The sequence below is a fragment of the Panthera onca genome, chromosome A1, assembly GCF_046562875.1.
Source record: "Panthera onca isolate mPanOnc1 chromosome A1, mPanOnc1 haplotype 2, whole genome shotgun sequence".
Lineage (NCBI taxonomy): Eukaryota > Metazoa > Chordata > Mammalia > Carnivora > Felidae > Panthera > Panthera onca.
Window position 1 is genome coordinate 47,595,178 of NC_138339.1, and position 13,591 is coordinate 47,608,768.

The 13,591-nt window shown below is 46.4% G+C and overlaps 1 protein-coding gene across 1 annotated transcript in view; it reads left to right on the top strand.

Annotated features, from left to right (window-relative positions):
- Positions 1-473: 473 nt before the first annotated feature.
- The window catches only part of SGCD (sarcoglycan delta), a 943,518-nt gene continuing 930,400 nt past the window's right edge, over positions 474-13,591 (top strand). The window contains exon 1 of the mRNA XM_078446222.2: positions 474-983. The gene's annotated coding sequence lies outside the window, so the exon portion shown is untranslated. The remainder of the gene's footprint in view (positions 984-13,591) is intronic.

Genomic DNA, 13,591 nt, shown 5'->3' on the forward strand with positions numbered 1-13,591 from the left:
CACCTCCCGCCCCGGGTTTAGCTCAGGCTCCCTCCGTTCTGCAAACGGAGGGGGGAGCTGGGGGAACCTTGCACACCAGTCTTCCCGGAGCTGCAGACCAGAAGCCCTGCGCCCCAGGGAGCCTCTCGGCGGCTTCCCCTCCGCTGCGCGGGTGTGCAGGCTCTCCCCGCCACCCCCACCCGCGGCTCGCCCCAGCTCCCTCCCTCCAGCCCGGCCGGCCGGAGCGCGCACACCGGGGCTCCGGCACGTGGGCGCGCGGGAGGCGGCGGCCGCTGCTGCCGCTGCCGGAGCCCAAGCCCGAGCCCGAGCCCGAGCCCTAGCCGGCGAGATCGCCCTCCATGCTGCGGGCTCTGCGGTCGCCTTCCACTCAGCCTCTGGCCCAAGCCCAGCCCCGCGAGCCCTGCGAGCTGGTGAAACAGCGGAGGGGAGGAGGACTCGGGCAGGAGGAGGGGCGCGGCGGGCTGGGGCGAGCCGGGCTCTGAGCTAGGGGCGCCCGCAACCGGGAGGAGGCAGCCCGGCTCTCTCGCTCGCTCTGTGCTCCAGCCGCTGCTGGGGGTTCCAGGCGGTGCGATGCCGCTGTGCTCCTTCTAGGCGGCGGCCAGCGGAGGCTTCCTGCAGCCTCACGGCCCACGCCTGCCCCCATTCCACCGGCGAGTCCCTTGTCTATCCCAGAGGACGCGCTCGGCCGCTCGAGCCGAAGCGAGCGCGAAGTCCGAAGTCCACCCTCAGCGCCGCCAACTTCCCCGGGAGCCCCTCTCCCCACTGCAGCCTGCGCCAGCCCTGGGAGCGATGCGCCCCCAGCCGGGCGGCGCGCCCTCTGCCAACTCGCCACCCATGGGATCAACTGCCGTCGGCTGCCCCGCTTGGAGCGCGTAGCCTTCGCCGCGTGGCCCGGGAGACGAGCGAGACACCCAGGCGTTCCACGGATTCCACGCGCGTCAGTCTGTTGGGGTCCCCTGCGGGGGCAGCGTTCATACCCAGGGGTGAGTAGCCCGTTCGTGGCGGCGAACCTTTCCCCCCAGCTAGTTGCTTGCAGGGAAGGCAGGGAGACACCAGAAAGTTGAGCCCCTTTGCACCTATCCTGGGATTTGGCTGCGAAACGCAACATTGTTTCCCCCAATCCGATTGCCTTCGGGGTTTCCCCGAATGCCTTCATTTCTGAACCGAGGAAGGAGACCCCTTCCGGTTCCCTAGGAGCAAGGGGGCTCCCTAGAGCAGGCCACGGCCTGTTCCCCCTCGATGTGCCATTTGGGGCTTTTCTGCCGCCCGCGCATTAAGCAGACACCCAGCTAAGCGCTTGGAGATCCGCTGCCGCCTGGGCGCGCTCGGAGATCACGGGCAACCCGGGCCCCTAGGGGAGGCTAAGCGCGCTTCATTAAAGAGTAGTGACTGATGGAATATTAAGGAAGTGTGTATGTGTGTGATTGGGAGCAGGAAAGATAGCCATAGGAGGAGGGCGCAAGTGAATTTTTCTGTTGCTGATGGATTGGGTACCTTGGAAGCCCTGCTCCTCAGTGCGGGTTTGAGGGCGCAAGATCTAGGGCGGCCGGACAGAGTCCAACAGGTGGCCTGCACGGGCTTCCTGTGGCCAGGCACGCGGGAAGGGAACCGCAACTGAACCGCATCCAGGGGCGCATCTGAACATGGGTAAGGAAATGCGCTCTGCTCTCAGGCCCGATTTGGGCTGAGTGTGTGAGGCATCCAAATGCCTCCTGTCGGAAAACAGCGGCCTCATTGTGTGCCTGACTGAGGTTTCAACTTGCAGGCAACTGAGGGGCCATTCAGCTGGGGCGACGCGGACTTGGCTGGTCCTCGGACGCGAGCCCCTGCCTTCTGCGGTCCCTGGTGGCGGGTATTCCTGCTCCCTTGGCTGGGCAGCGGGCCAAACCTCAGCATTTTGCCCCTCTATACTCCACCAAGGGGAGGGGGGAGTTGCGGGAGCATTAGGAGCCATGGCCTGAGTTTATTCTTCTTTACCGGCCTGGCCTCCTACACTTTCATCCTAAGACCCAGGGAGAGGGCTCAGGGTCGGGGAAAGCGCGTGTACAGGTGATGGGCGCGGATTAGCGTGCGGACCCGTCGAGTTTGAGAGCTGCACCGGAAGAAACTAGGAACGAAGTTCTGCCCCTGCTGACGGAGATTCACATTGAGAGAGGCTGTGGTTCAGCCTTGAAAAAAGTTTCTTCTGAATTCACCATCCTCTGGTGTTTTCCAGTATGCAAAATACTCTGGGTCCTGATAGCAGCGGCACTCCAGAGGAACATCTTCTGGAGCCTGCTGTGCAACTTCTCTGTCCCTCAATTTGCCTAACTGCAGATCCGGAAAGTTACCCCTGCTCCTGGCAGGAGCTCTGGTATGTCTATAAAAGAGGTGCTTAGAGATGGGTTAGGGTTGGTAGATGGAGGGGCAGCTGGGGGGTTGTAGGGGGTTGTAGCGTGGTCTGGAGGCTACATGCAAAGCGGACACACAATTTTTATTTAGAGTTTGTGTTTTGAGGAGGTTAGTGGGCTCTGAGAAGACTGATAGAAATTTTAAGAGGCTGAAGCTTTCCCAACCACCCCCTTGGCACCCCCACTGCACTGCCTGCCCTCGTGTGTATCTTGGAAATGGAGTGATAGACAAACCAAACTGCAGAAGAACCCTCCACTGCTAGGCTTGGCCCTGTGACTTCCCGTGCGGGAGACACTCCAGGTACTAGAGCCGTCGGGCCCTCCTGTTTCTACTCCGTAGTTGCTGCTGCATCTTCCCGGCCCAGATTTCCTTTCTATTCCTTTGAAGGACCCTCCTCAGTGGGGGTCTCTGGCAGCAGATATCCAAGAACTTGTAAGTAGACCGAACCTCTTATAGAGGGCGCTGGCTGACTTAGCATGGGGCACAGGGTTGCCTGCCCAGAAGTGTGCCCCCTGGAGGCTCCTTGGTGAGAGGGGAGCCAAGAGCCAGGCATCAAGTGGAGGAAGGGGCAATGAGGTATTGTGTGTGATAGAAAGACAGGGAGAGGCCCACAGACAGAGGCACAACAGGAGGGGAATCAGAGAGAGACACACATATACCCCTGGGGCAAAACGAGAGAGAGAAAGAGGCAAAAGAGAGAAGGAAAACTGCAGGGTAGAGGGGGCAAACATAGGAGAGAGGAGTGGAAGGAAGGGAGAAAAAATAAATCTGAACAAAAGAGGCTGAGCACAGAAAGCATAAAGGGAAAGCAGTGGAAACAGGGGTGAAGTCAGTGGGGGAGGAAAGACAGGGTGGGAGAGCAGAGCAGAGGAAGGGGAAGGCAGAGGAAGTGGAGAGGCACTCACTGCTTGTATTTAATTTTTACAAACCATGCTGCCATTCTAAGGAAGTTGACATAATCCACATCCATAAGTAGCCAGCCCTTGGCTAGTGTTTGTTTCTCTGGGGAGTTGTGAATTATGCACAAATTGGACACTTGCTTGGAACCCAGCTGCACTGGAGATGACAAGAATGTAAGAAGTTTAGATTCTTGGTAAATGCACAGATGCACAAGTTCATTTGCCTTCACTGTGTTGTTCCCCCCTCCCCCCACCCGGGTAAACACAGGACTGGAGAATTAGGGGGAGGATTTTTTTCATCAACTATATTTGCCAGTGATCCTCCAACTCCTGTGTAGCTCGTGAGAAAAACAGATTGCTGGACCCACCCTCTTGGGAGTCTGATCCAGTAGGGACAGGAATAGGCTTCTTTAATGACTGCCAGGTTGGTTCTACAGCACATCATCCCTGAACCACACTTTGATAAACATGGTATAGATTGTATAATGCCTTTCTCAAATTTGTTCCCACGTTTCCTCTTAAGAGGCGTGACTTAATGCCCTCCCTCCAATATCCCACCCTTTCCCAAAAAGCTCATTTCCTTTGAATTTCTCTTGATAAAAGGACAAGACCAAGGATTGTGCAGCCAGGGTTACCTTTACCTGAACCTCATTAATCACAGTAGCTCCAGGGGACAGCAGGAAGCTCTTCTGGCTGACCTTGGCAGGGGTATCCACAACTAACAGCTATTGAGCACTCAGCAGGGCACTGTCCTGGGCACTCTTCATGCACTGCCTATTTCACACAAAACTATTTAATCACAAAAAACTATGCCGTAAGTGCTGTTTTTTTTTTATCATCAGTATTTAAAAAAAAATCTTTTTTAATGTTTGTTTATTTTTGAGACAGAAAGAGACAGAGCATGAGCAGAGGAGGAGTAGAGAGAGAGGGAGACACAGAATCCGAAGCAGCCTCCAGGCTCTGAGCTGTCAGCATGGGGCTGTAACTCACAAGCTGTGAGATCATGACCTGAGCCGAAGTCGGGAGCTTAACCGACTGAGCCACCCAGGTGCCCCTATCATTGGCATTTTATACTTACAGTTGAGGAAACCAAGAGTTAGAAATTATATTACTTGTCCTGGAGAAATGATAGAAGTTGTCCGGCAACTGGAGAGCAGCAGTGCTGAAACGGGGACCAAGGTTCGGTACCTTGAGGGTCTAAGGTCCTAATTATGCTCCGTGGTGGCCCCTAACCCCTACACTATGTTCGAGACTGATGGAGCGAGAGATCCTTGGAGATCTTTCCCACGGACTCTCTCTCCCCCGCCTTATCAATTGAGGGAAAGGAGAAGTGGCTGAAAAAACAAAGAAGTGACTTCCCAGAGATCCCACACCCAGGAGGTACCAGAACTGGGACTAGCACCCTGATAGCTTGAGTCTCAGTCCAGCCTTTTCCCCATCAGACCAGTGCTCATTGCACCTGGCTGATCATCAAGGTCACATGAGCATCTCAATCGGAACTCAAGCTCTTGGAACCCAACAGAGGCTTACTGAATCCAAACCTTGGGGCAAAGAGCCCATTTCATCGGTGCCCCAAGTCTGCATCTGCACATTACCATTTGCCCCAGTTATTCCGTAGCTCCTGGATTCTGACTTTCAAATGGCTTCAAGAGCTCTCCAAGTCCCTCCCCCTTCCAGCAAAGCGGACACACAAAAAGTAGTATCCTCTGTGTGTTCTGCAGCTCTTGCTAATGTTCCATGGGTAAGGAAACAAGCTGGTCAACCCAGAGGCAACTTTGAAAGCTCTTTGAGAGGTATAGCAATCACATTGATGTTTGTTACACTTGGTTTTTCTTGTGCCAAGTCGGAAACCATTTAAGGAAACATCAAATGCTCCTTCAATGCATCAGTGTCGGTATTTGTACTAATACTTGACACAAAATGACACCATGAGCCAGGCCAATGTGCTGCTGTGTCAAAAAGTGTCAAGCTCCGTCTCCCAATTTAGTGGATCTAGCTGTGGTGTAAGAAAAACCCCTTTCCTCCTCTTCATTATTACGCTTTTGACTGCCTCAGACTATGTCAGTGTCTCCTGCAGGTGAAAAGGAGCCATCACACACACTGTGTCTCTTTCTGGCCCACTTAAATTGTTTTCTCAGTGACCTCAACATCTTTTCCCTTCCATTTCATTGAAAAGTGGCCAAAGGGGCCAGACATCTTGTCCAGCAAACTGTTTTGTCATCTTTCCCTTTTCAGATCCAGATTTATCCTCTGGATCTGTTGCTTTTAACCCTGACCTCTTATTGAAGAATCCTAATGGAGACTCAGGTGGCTTTGATAAGCAATTGTCTGATAACATGTGTTTTAAATAATGGCAGGCAGGCGTTTGAATAGAACACAGACCAAGGAATATACAGGTAGTTACTGTGTCTTTAATACACTGGGAATGTTTTGTCATTTCAGTAGTGAAAACCTACTTTTCTGGCATGGCTGGCAACGGAGAAGTAGAATGTAGAAACGCCGTTAGTGGTTAAGTCTGCAGACTGCAGACAACTAGGGATTAAGGCTTGCCTCCAACTTGCTGGCTGTCGTGACCTCCATCGGCTTATAGAATTTCCCTAAGCCTCTGTCTCTTGCCTTGGACATTGAAGACAGTAACGGGATGCTCCTTCTGTGCATGCTGCTAGGACTTATCTTCGTCAGGGACTGAAGTGTTGAGCGCAGCATCTGGCATGTGGTAAGGACTCATCTATTAGGTGGTACTTGTTAAACATTTGTCCTGTGCCAGGCTCCATTTAACTGTGGATGAAACTGACAACACAGAGGTTAAGCAACTTGCCCATGTCACCCAGATCCTGAGTAACAGACGGAGACTTGAAATCCAGATCTGTCCTTTTAAACTTCCCCGGAGTCTTACTGTTACATTGGTTTGAGTCCCTGTTGTTTTCTTACATGTTAAGAAATGATGCTGTGTATGCAACATATTCTGGTTTGTATTTTAATTAAATCCATTACATAGAACATGATGTAGAACAGTTCTAGGTGGGGATCTTTTGAATTGGGGGGGATAACTTTTAGGTAGTTACTTTACCTCCCCAAATTTTCTTGTGCTTTTCCAGGAATTGGTACGAGTTTCATGGATTAGTAAGAGTTCCCTGACTCCTCAACGGCTGGGTTACGAGTCTTTATAATGTGTTCCTCTACTTAAACTGTAGTGTATGTACATTTCTCTTTACTTTTCTCTATATGCTACTTAGTCTATGTATAGGCTTCTTGAGTTCAGGAATCTTGTCTTAATTGAAGTTGTATCTACAGGGGCCAGGACAGTACATGACATACAGAAAACTCACACAATACTTTTGAATGATCAATTGTAACTTCGAGCTAATTCTTGGTGGCCCAGAAAAAGTGACCATTGTGTTTAAACTCTAAAAGACAAACATCCAACCACTGGAACTGCAAACCATAAAGTAGAATATGTTCCCAGAGGCAGCAGTTCTTCAGATAGAAGGAGTGTAATGGTATCAGAGTTGTTGATTAACTATGTTGGTAGCTCTGGGCAAGTTCCATTGTGATGTTGCTGAAGATATAATTAGAAGGGACATTCTGATATATAAGTTAACGTGATTTTATCTGTACAGTTAATTAGCTGCTCAGAAAAACACTTTTGTTTCTCAGCCCAAAAGTTTGAAAAATAGACTTCTGGGGTTAGAACCAAAGATAGAGATAATCTAGTTCTACCAGCTTGTAGGAGAGAAAACTGAGGCCTGGAGAAGGAAAGGACTTTTCTGAGGTTATCCAGCAAATAGGTGCTAGAGCCATCGTGAGCTCCAGAGGCTTCTGGTTGCTAGCTCAGGACTCTTAATGCACAGCTGAGAGTCGTTAACACATCTGTGATAAGCTACTTGTTTGCTTCGAAGGCATTCTTGCAAGCCGTCTGCACAGACACAGCCTGGCCTCTGCAGAATTCCAAGATCAAGCCCATGCTGGAAAGGAGGAAAGCAAGATTGAGGTAGTGTGTAGCTAGGACAAACCCCAAGTTTCAGAGAAGTTTGCAGGAGAGCATGGTAGCAGGCCCTGTGTTGCCAAGGTCATATGGGCTTCTGGGATTCCCAGTCTGCTTTTCAAACAAGGAAATGAGGCTTGACAGGGATCTTCCTCTGATGTTCAAACATAATATTTCAGGGAGATTTAAGGATATGTGGAAGTGCATTGCCAAACCCCTGGCTGAGGGTTGCTGGCAAAATAGTGGTTCAGATAAGGCTCCTCTTTCTTCTTGACTGTTTTTTTTTTTTTTTTTTTTTTTTTTTTTTTTTTTAATGTGGGATGTAGTCACCTTAGGACCTCTGTGTCTCCCTCCAGGATGCTTTGGTGTCTGACTAAATGGACCAGCCTAAATACATCCACAGGCACAGAAGTGTGGGCAGTTACTCTGACATTGTTAACACACAGATCTTTATCACATGGTGTCAATATCATGGAGACAGTAAGACACAGATCATTGGTGCGATGTATTGTGGATGATCTTTTGGAAACATTATAATCAGTGCTGACAAGGCAGCAGAAATCTCTCAACATAGCACCTTCCCCGCATCCCAAAGTGTTTGCCCAAACCAACCAAAAGTAACAAAATTGTGATTATTCAAGGAGAGAAGGTCGTCGTTAAGAATTCTCTTTCCTCTCAACCGCAATCAGTCTGAGATGATTGGTGCTATTTATGATTTGGTCTTCAAGGACTGGGTGCAAGGGAGAGGCATCTTTCTTTGTATCCCTACCACCAGAATGAATTACTCTCTTCCCTACCTTGTCTGGATTCCTAAAGTCCCTCCATGAAGGAGTAATTCCTATGGTATTTGTCTTTCTCTGACTGATTTCATTTAGCATAGTACACTCTAGTTCCATCCACGTCATTGCAAATGGTACGATTTCACTACCATATGATTTTACTCATGTGGAATTTAGGAAACACAACAGATGAACATAGGGGAAGAGAAGGGAAGGAAAAATAAAATAACCTAGAGGGTGGTAAGCCATAAGAGACTATTAATTACAGAGGGCAAACTGATATTGCTGGAGGGAAGGTGGGTGGGAGATGTGCTAAATGGGTGATGGGCATTAAGGAGGGCACTTGTGATGAGCATGGGGTGTTATATGAAAGTGTTGAATCACTAGATTCTACTCCTGAAATGAATGCTACACTCTATGTTAACCAACTTGGATTTAAATACAATCTTGGAAGAAAAAAAAAGTAATTACTTTGGGATTCAAATAATTTGGAATATTTTGTGGTCCTCTATTAAAATGTAAAACTTTTTGAGCAGGATATCATTTAGTTACTTCATCTGTTTAGACCTACTATCTCATCCATATGTCTGACCCTACTGGAGGCATTTTGATAGCCATTAAGGATAAACTCGATCATCACTACCACCACCACCTGTTACTATGGCTTCTAATTCCACTATTACTCTTGCCATTTATTGAGGTCCTACTATGTACTGAGGTGGTCCTAAGTTCCTTCCATGTTTTTTTTTTTTTTTTTTTTTTTCTCATTTCATATGCCCAGTAGCCCAGTGTTGTAGTTACAGGTACGGGACTCGCGATGTTACCATAGATTGACAAATATACCCCCAAATTGGGCAGGAGCTGCCTAGAATTGTAAGAAAGAAAGTAGTAGTCTGAGCAGGAAAATATTGGGGAGCAGCAATGCAAAAGGGCAGGAGGGAACGTGATCTCTTCCTATTCCCGGGCCTCACGGGGATCCCTATTCCCGTCTCCAAGTGGGATCTTCAGAGAAAGCTAAGGAAGCTGACACTTGAAAGGTTAATGTGCACCAAATCGTCACCACTGACAGTGTAGAACAGGGCTTTGAACCCAGGCTTTTCTTAGGTTCGAAGTTCACTAGGTCATACTGTCTCCAGTTGACTTAGAAAATTCCTAGCTTGAAAGGAGCTTAGAGAATATCTGTCTTGTCCTGTGGCTTTCAAATGACTATAATGTACATGAAGAAACGTTTTACATCCTTATCTAGTATATAGCCACACACAACGGACACAGAGGTTTTTAAAAAAAAAAAAATAACACTTACCTTGACTGTGTTTATTTTGTGGTATTTCCTGTTCTATTACTGTGCACATATCCACATACAGATATACTCACAAATATACACAAAACAAAAGTTTCAAAAAATGATACTTACCCTTAACATGGGTGATATACTCTGATGCTTACCATTCTATTCTAGTTAATTTTTAAAAAAAAAATTTGCTGTGACCCATAAAATTGATTTCACAACTAATGGTGTGAAACCCACTATCTGAAAACTGCTTACCTAATCAGCCACTATAGATTTTTAGAGGTGGAGAAAGTGAGGCCCGGGGAAGGATAACCATTTTCCCTGGTCCAAGGTACCATGACAAGCTAGTACAGAGCCAGTGTTAGACCTGGTCTCCCGGTGCCCACTCACACCTATGAGTAAAGGCATCTTTGATTGTGGATGCTGGACCATAATTTAGCATCAGTCTGATAGTGGATTTTTGTCATTGATTGCTCATGATATCTGCCTTCTGACTTAGCCTTGACTCACTCCCTTCGTATAGAGACTTTTTGTGAGATTTGAGTGACAGTTGATCTGTGATGCATGAGTTTGGTGGTGGGTGTTTGTGGCTTAAAGGGTCTTTGGAGAGGCAGAGCTGGTGGTGGCTCCTCCGTGGACCTCCACAGACGTATTGATCATATGATTAAGGCTATGATACTGGAGGATGGAAGAAGCATTAATGCCACCTAAGAGGTCCTCTCTCCCTATACCCCTCTCTCTCTGGCCACTCCCCCTTCTCAACTCAGAGGCCATTACTCTTAGGTTTAAAGACATTAATATGAAGAGCTTATGAGAGCCTGGCTTTGCTGTTCTTGGTGTACAAAGAACTCTTTCTGGAAGCTCTGATGAGTCCTGGGATGGGGGGCAGACCTTTTAAAAAATGGTAAGTTTTAACTTAACACTGTGTGCAAATGGTAAAATGCTAACCGATACAAATTGGCAAAAAGGAAGCATTCTCCCATTTCTGATCCCAAGTCCTCAGTTCCCTCTTTCTTGGTACAACCATGATTCTAGTGTGTTCTGCATTTTCCCTACTACATCTGGGGACAATATGCACATGATTTTCCTCTTTCATGTGAATGACAGCCTAAAACAGACCTTGTTTTTTAAAATTTAAATGGTACATCTTGGTGAATGTTGACATATGTTTGTATTGAGCTGCCTTTTTATTTTTCTGAGCTGTATAATGGATGTGCTGGGATTTGTTTAGCTGTGGTCAACTGTAGTGATAAAGGGCCTAAAGTCTGGAGTGAACCTGCTTGTGTGTGGCGGGGGGGGGGGGGGGGGGGGGGGGGGGGGGGGAGTGAATCCAGGGAAGGCCCCAGTGAATTGAGCTGAATTTGCACATGTTTTTAAGAAACGATGAGGCACCTGGGTGGCTCAGTTGGTTAAGCATCCAACTCTTCATCTGGGTTGAGATTGTGATCTCATGAATTCTGAGATCAAGCCCTGCATTGGGCTCTGTGCTGACCGCATGGAGCCTGCTTGGGATTCTCTCTCTCTCTCTCTCTCTCTCTCTGTCTCTCTCTCTCTCTCTGCCTCTCCCCTGCTCTCTCTCTCTTAAAACAAAAGAAAAAGTTTTCACTATTGTATGAACTTTTTTAACACCATGAAACTATGGACAATTATTTGTTGAGGATATTGGCATCCTCTTGTTGAGGATTTGTCTCTGGGATCCTGGGAAGATAGCAGATAAAGACAGACAGTGCTTCTAGTCCTTGATGAATCTGTAAATGGCATTTACTTACTCAAAACAGGTGGAGAATGATAAACAATTGTGTGTTATTGAGACGTAAGCCAGATGTTATCTAGGAGTTACCTGCTAAAAGAACCTTCCAAGCAGAGGGAGAGTGAGTACACAGGCCCTGAGGAGGGATTGTGAGTTTCACAAAAGAGAACCTGCAAGGAAGCTAGTGGTACTTGAAGTAGAAACTATAGTAGTTCATCTCGGTTCCTAGGAAAGAGGTGCATTAGGCCAATGGATAGGTGTGCTGCACCAATAGAAATGTTCCAACTAGGGTTCTCTAGAAGGTTTGAAGAAGGCTCTACATGGCGATTTCTCAATTATAAGAAAATAGATTTTCCTATCTATGAATATATTAGAGTTCAGGAGTTTTCAGTGAAACTCTTGCCTATAGTTCTGGCGAGTTCGAAGGAAACAGCAAAGGACCCAGTAAATGTTCAGTGAAGGAACATACACTTGAATAAATGAATGAATCAGAAAGCAAACTCACTAGGTTGGCTAGTGTGAAAATAACGGGGCAGCTCCCTCCTAATGGGCGTGCAGAGAACTCAGTGAAATTTGTAAAACAGCCAGTTTTAAGGGAATTTCCATACCAGCCAAAGGAGGGAGGAATTTTTACTTTGTATTCAAAGTTGTGAGGTTTTTATCAGCTTTAAGATCTGTTGTTTTGAATGAAATAGAATGAAATGAAATAGCCCAGAGTTAATACCAGCCAGTTCTTCTGTCCCCACCCTGCCTTAATGTGTTCCTTCCATGCTACCCCCACCAGCTCAAAAGACAGAGATAAAAGCAGACTGTATCAAAATGCTTGAAATGTGTTAATATATTTTTATTGAAGGACACACATTTTTAACAGCAAAAATATCTCAACTCTTAGCAAGATTTTTATTTTTATACATCCCAGGGAAGAGTGTTATGGAAATATATATATAGGACTACTTGATTTTGAGAAAATATTTATATTGGATGTTTACTGTGCATTTATTTCTGTTAAGAAAATAACATAGCCGTGAAAAACACTATCAGTCCGGTGGTTCCTTTTCAGATGCAAAATCCCTCAAACTGAAAACCCTTTTGTACTCAAATTGAACCTGCCAGCTTTAAAAGAGGGCAGTCGGGAGAATATGATAAACTGGCCCCTGCGTTCAATCTTAGCTCATCAAGGCTGCGCCAGAATTGACATTTTCGTACAGTATGGCTTGATGCTCTGATTACAAATTGAACCCGAGTAGCTAGACTCTTTGTAATTTTATTCACTAAGGGATTGTGCTTGTATCATTAGGTCTGTTTTGGTTGTTCCTCTTGGAGGAGGAAATAGATTTCTGCTTCCCATCACTTGTTTAAGAATGTGATAGAGAGGGAGATTCATACAGAAACAAATGCAATTTATTATGTGCAAAGTTAAGAGTTTCATTTTCCCTCAAGGCATTGGTGGTACCCTTTCCCCTCCCACCTCCTCCAGGAAGTTTTGCTGTGAACAGTTTAAATTGTAGTTTTAAGAAGGGGGCTGGGTATTTATATTTCTCATCATTGATTTTACTTGTGATAAATGGATGAATTATTTTGGAAAAGAGAAGATCTGTAATTGTGTCTCTTTTGTGCTTGTTTTCAAGAATTCTATTTTTAACTCAATTGTGTGAACTTTTCTTTTTTAACACATGAAATTACCAACAATTATTTTTTGGTCAAAGAACTTTTGTCCTTGAGGTCCTGAGAGAATAGAAGACAAGTAAAGACCATGCTTTCTGTCTTTGGAGAACTTAGAGATTGCATACACTTACCCAGAGCATATTGAGAACGATAAACTATTGTTTATAGTTAAGACTTAAACTGGATGCTTGTAGACAGTGAATTCTCTAGGATCCAGAGAAGGAAGTGATTAGGTAGGAGTGACATAATTGGATGGCATTTCTAACGTGTCATCAGAGAGCCACCATATAATGGATAGTGAACAGTTTTATATGACCCGAATTATATCAACTGAACTCTTACAACAGTAAATTAAAAATAGTTATTTTATGCTTTCACTTGGCAGACTGTCTCAAAGGGTCTAAGTATAAAATACCTAGATCATGGTTAAACTTAGGTTTAATGCACTGCTAGATTTGGAGTAAGGGAAATCCCTAACCCTCCAAATACCCAACCACCACCCCAAAGAAAACAAACACAAAGCTTGAGCAGAAATTCAAGTAGAACGTACTGAGCAAGGAACAAGTGAGGATGACGAGAATTGTTCTGAGGCAAATACCCATAAAGCTCTGTATCTGAGGACCAGCCTTGAGTAAGCCGGTTGAAAACAAGAAATGAGAACTTGACCCCTGCATGAAATCAGGACCAGAAGGGGACCAAATGGTCCTAGGTTGGTAGCCTCCTGCGGCTTTCAGCAAAAGCAACCGCAAATCCTCTCTAAGGAAAGCATGCCTTATTTGAGACTACAGGAATCCCACGGGTAAAGATAAAGAAGTGATCCGACAATCAAAG